Genomic DNA, 6,000 nt, shown 5'->3' with positions numbered 1-6,000 from the left:
GTTATTGTTTAAACAAGCTAGATTAAGTCGGGGGTTTTAAGTTGGTATTACGTCACACTATTCTAATTCAAATCAACTAATTCTAAGAGGTGATTAACAATATTAAGAAGGCCTAGGGCATGGGTTACACCACTCAACTTCATCACGGACCACAAGTAGCATGCATAGAAATGGTGATTTAGGGGATAAATTAGGGGAAGTTATCAAATGCACCCAACTACTCTCTCAAGCTAGAGGGATTACTACTCTCGTGATTATGGGCAAGAAACAAGTGTTAAAACATCCTCACGATAACATGCAAATTCCCTTGACTAGAAATTCCTATTCTCATGGCAAATCAAGTCAATCAAGCATAAGGGAGCTTCCTCAAGTTCATCTCTCGATCCTTCGTTGAGGAAGCTAGATAAATAATTCAAGCAATGGCCAATTACAAGAATTAACAATGAAACCTCTTAAACTCAACTAATTAACACCCCACAATTAACAAATTAGTACATGCAACAAGTGTTGGTGATTACATTGAGGGTTCACCCAAACCCTAGAAATTAGACTACTCACAATCCATGGAAGTTAAAGCAATTAAAGATTTCAAGGAATTCATGAACAAATTAAAACTAAGAATTAAGTAGAATCTAACAATTAAACATGCAAAGAACAACCAAACAATTAATAAAAAGCAAGAATTAAAGATAGAAGAGATAAAGAAAGAGTAAGAAAAATTACTAGAAACTTCAATAATTGACTAACAATGGTGGAACTTGTCTTCTACAATGATTGGATTGAAAACCTTCAAAACAAGAACTAAAATCTATGCTAATTTGAGGATTTTTGTGTTTCAAACTAAGAGGAGTATGAAAATCTGGAAAAAAATTGGGAACCCCTCTAAAATGGTCCAAAGGGGCTATTTATACTACCCCCTAAAATAAGAGGACGGAGAAAACAAGAAACGGGTAAACTGTAGGTCTGCACGGACGTGCTGAAGTTGGCACGTCCGTGCAGACCAAGGCAGAAACTCAGTTTAAGACGACCTGCTGCAGCACGGGCGTGCACCTTTGGCACGTCCGTGCTGCATCATCTGCACGGACGTGCAATATTTGGCACGTCCGTGCTGCCTCATAATCACGGAAGCACGTCCGTGCTGCATCATCTGCACGGACGTGCAATATTTGGCACGTCCGTGCAGGCCTTGGCAGAAAGATGGGTTCAGGTCTGCACTCCTGCACGGACGTGCAACATCTTGCACGGCCGTGCAGGGTCTTCTGGGCCCTTTTCTTCGTGTTTTCTTCTACGATGCTCTTGTACTTGGATTCTTTCCATCATTTCCTTGCTTCTAACCTCGGTTTGGTAACCATGGGCTTCATTTGGTCGTCTTTGGACCTAAAATCTCAACAAAAACACTAACAACCCGTGAAGCATAGGATACACAAAAATTGCATAATAATAGGGTAAAAGTGAACCAAAACACAAATTTGTTCAGGTAAACTAGGTTCAAATACGCCCTAAAACCGCATAAAATAGCAAGTTATCAAAATACAACTTCCGGCTGAGGTTCATTCACAGGTTGAATGAGTATTGACGGATCAAAGGAGACTTCATCTCCCATGATAGCCAAAGCATCAGAAAGAGGACCTATTTCAATGTTAGGCTTCTTGCCCTTGGAAGGACTGGAAGTTGATTAGCATTAGTTAGGTCTTGGATCGCATCCTTCAACCTCCAAAACTTCTCAGTATTATAACCCTTGCCTTGATGAAACTTCCAATAAGCATTGGGGTCATAGCTAGCAGTTCTATTCTTTGGTCGAGGTTCTGGAAACGGTCCAATTGGCATAATCAGTCCTTGACCATGCAAACGGTCAAAGGCAGCATCATAAGTCATTCCCAAAGGCGTGTAAACCCTCCTTTGCCTTTGGAATCTTTGAGGAGGAGCATTAAGGGCCAGCACATCATTGATATTGATAAGTTGGTAGCATTATTTGGCTTGGAAGACGAAGAAGGAGTGTCGTTCTTCTTGTTTTTCCAAGTGTTGTTGTTATTATTATTGCTACCAGCAGTCTTCATCAGTTCATCTTCGATATTGATTCCAATATCGTATACAACTTCGAAGGTACTCAAAGGCAGAAACTTCAAGTGTTGCTTGTACTTATGAATCAAATTGGCAATGAACAAGCGAACCATCTCTTTTTCCTTGGGGGGATCCACCAAGAGCGCAGCTGTTTCCCTCCATCTGCTTGAGTAAATGGTGAAGCCTTCATTCTCTTTCTTTTTGAGAATGGAGAGTTCACGTTCAGAGGTCTTGGTCTGAATGTTACACTTGTAACGATTCATGAAGCTTTCAGCAACATCCTCCCAAGTCGCAACATTTTTGGATTCCGGAGAGTAGAACCATGTTGACAGGTATGCTCTAAGGAAAGAGGGAACACCGTAGGGAAGATTGTCACATCTACTCCCTTAAGAGCCATGGTCACAGAAAAGGCCTTCAAATGGAAAAGCGGATTATCAGTAGGCTTGAATTTGGGAATGTCAGCGGTGGAGAACTTCTCAGGAAGCTTGTGCCTTATGGACGAAGAAACGACAAGTTGCTCCACATAATTGAATTCTTCAGAAATCTTACTCATCTATTCCTTAATCTTGTCCATTGCAGCAGCAGTGACATTGTTCTGATTGTCTTGCTCTACTGTGTTGACTCTAGTGGTGAGTGTTTGCATCAAGTTAGACAACATTTCAATTGTCCTGTTGATGTTCTTGATATCTTCCTTAGTAGCCATTGGTTGAAAGTAGACTAGAGATGGATCTGGAGATGATTTTGGTGGTTTCCTTGTACGCCTCTTTGGTATAAGAGGTTGTTGAGTTATTGACTCAAACCGTAACAATCTACCCCTGCTTCTTGACCAAGTGCTGTGACATTGAAACAAACACACCTTTAATGACCAAACTTAACCTTAACGTATCCGGAAAAATAAAAAACAGATTTTAAATTTTGAAATTCTATTTAATTTTTTTTGTTTTTTAAAAAAAAATATATATGGGAGGATACCATCCGACTTACTCCGAAAAAAAATGACACAAATAAAAACAACAAAAGACTACCCAAAAATACGGTCATGAAATGGTGCATGACTAACGGAAAAAAGTGTGTGAACACGACATATGAGTGATTAAGTGAGGTTATGGACGTGTGTTATGACCGTAGAGCTAGACATGACACCAAACTGTACACATAAACAACCTATGTACGCACAAAACTTAAAAAAATACTGACGAGACACTTCTCCTGGGCACCGTGTCACGGTGCTGACTGTCGTGACACGGTGCAGTCTACCGTCACACGGTAGAAAGCGCCGTGTCACGGCACTATTCACCGTGGCGCGGCAAGACTTGCCGTGACACGACGCTCATTTCCAGGTGAGTTTTTCCAGATTTTAATCGATTTTAGGTGCGTACTAATTACTATGTGGAAATAAAAACCCTCGGTCATGGGTTAAACAAAAAAGAGTAAACACATGAGGGTTAGCACCAAACAAACCATGTAGCATTTAGTCACGATGATGTAAAAAAAGGTCGCAACCTAGGGTCAAGATCTATGTTAAACTATTGGTCAAGCTTTACGTGTCAAAAGGGTACCATGGTTAAGAGTTTGGACACGTTAACAAGGCAGCCTCCCTTGAGGGTGTATGCCAACAGGCGGCTCCGCGAGTTCGTGATGAAATCGAACTCAACTCTATGGTTTGGGTGGATTTAATAACTCGGATGAATCCTTATTGCCATGAGCGTTTTTGGGTTGATAGAGCTTAAATCCCCCGGGGCTAAGACGTATGTAGAACACACATGTTTTTTCAGAAAAATCGAAGGAAGTTGACTGTGAGAAGAGAAAACTAGCCACCGACTGATTTTAGGACTGCCGTGACACGACAGAGATTCCCGTGCCACGGTACTGCACACCGTCAGATGGTGTACTGCACCGTGACACGGCAAATTTTGCCGTAGCACGGCAGTCAGAAGATTTGGCTGGTGCCCTGTTTTCCTTCGTACGCAATCAAGTTATTAAATTTTTCCTACGGGACAGACCTAAATGCGACGTTAAAACGACTATGCTTATGCAAAAATGCCAAATTAATCACAGGAATATTTTTCAAGAATCTTTCAAGTCTCATCCACTCATCTTAATTAAATACAGATAACTTAAATCGATAAATAACCAAGAATCCTCCCCAGTGGAGTCGCCAAATTGTAGGCGTCGTTCGAAGTGTGCCTACGTTAAAGCATGTGGTGAATATGCTTGGCACTCATAGGAAGTGGGAATTGACATTACGATTAGGGACAACGATTAGGGACAAAGAAAAGTAGGGAGCCGCTAACAAGTTTGTAAGGAACTTGTAAACCGTTCACGGATCATAAAAAGGCAACCACGATAAGGGACAACGATAGGCAACAACGATTGACCCGTGAAGGTTACACCCCATTCATAATCCATGAGATTACTAACTCCATATGGTTCGGAACCACGAAAGGAGGATCGGGGATGATGGTACGAAGTGAGTCATGGAGTCACATTCGCCCGTATTGGTCTCTACTCGATTCTTGTAGTGAAAACTGATTCCTGCGATCTTAAAGGCATACAAACAAAATATTCAATTTGCTCCAAACTATTATTAAGCTAAATTAGTTTAATATTAATGCAACATATAATTCTAAAATATTTATGACCACTTTGATTAATAACAAGATTAAAAAGGAACCTAAATCGGTCGTCCAAATTATCTTATTAGGCGTGATTTTCTATTACATATTCTCTTTAAACATCCAATATGGTGATCATAAATATAATAAAATAAACATTAATATTGGAAGCAATTTAACAATAATTCCAACAACATAAAATCGTTAGAAAAATAATAGAAATAAAAGGAACATAATTCTTACTTTTATTCTATTTGCTTGCAACTACAAAATAATAAACGAGCTAGTAACTTCAAGGAAATACTAAAACAATAATTAAATTAAATTAAATTAAATAGAATTGATTTGGGGACAAACCCTCAAACAGTTCTACCTTTCATGCTTTGGTTTAAGGACAGAACCACGAGTAAATTATGGACTCCTTGGAATGCTTGAAGAAGGAATTTTGAAAGAAGAAGGGTAGGCTAGTGTTTAGGCTAGAGCATAGAAGAGAGAAAAATGGAGAATTAATTGATGTCCTGTACATCAGAAATGAGGGGGTATTTATAGAAAAAATGTGCTGAGGGAACACACGGAACTCTAAAATGATAAAAACCCTAAAAAAGTATACCGCGACACGGCAAAGTGTACTGTGACACGGGAAATCCCACCGCCAGACAGGAAACATTCCCGTGACACGGTGTACTTTTGTGTGACGCGGGAAATATTTAGTGAACGGGGGAGAAAACGCGTTAAGGGTTTACGCGGAAAGGACACGGAAACCCCCGTGTCACTAGAAACCCCATTGTTAGACGAGACAATTTCCCGTGACACGGTGGACTGCTGCCGTGACGCGAGAGTTTTCAGTCTGCTTTTCCGTCTAAATTCATTTTTAACCCTAATTTCGTTCAGCATTTTAAGTGTCGATTGATAATTTCGGGCCATTTTTTATTTATTATTATTTGGGCTAAAATAAGAAAATAAGTAAATAAAAATAAATAAAAAGTTTGGGCCAAAATTAAATAATAAAACAATAAAATAAAAAAGGTTTGGGCTAAAATTAAAAACTATGCTTTGACTAAACATCAAGACTAATCCATGGACTATTCAAAAATTGAATTTAATTAAATACGATTTTTTTAAGCACTCTCGGAATTAAATACTGAACCCGACCAATAGTGGCGGTGAAAGGTTGTTCATCATTGGGTTTGGTTTTTGGGAGACATTTTTAAGTGTCTACAGAAAACCATCCCTCTTCCCTTCCTTGATGTCGAACAACTCCAAAAGAATGAGAATAGCTTGATTAAGGATCCTGTTAGCGGAATTGTTCACGCCATTAATGAAG

Source organism: Chenopodium quinoa, unplaced genomic scaffold (genome assembly GCF_001683475.1).
Source record: "Chenopodium quinoa cultivar QQ74 unplaced genomic scaffold, ASM168347v1, whole genome shotgun sequence".
Lineage (NCBI taxonomy): Eukaryota > Viridiplantae > Streptophyta > Magnoliopsida > Caryophyllales > Amaranthaceae > Chenopodium > Chenopodium quinoa.
The sequence above is the reverse complement of the archived record's forward strand: the minus strand, read 5'-3'. Positions refer to the sequence as shown.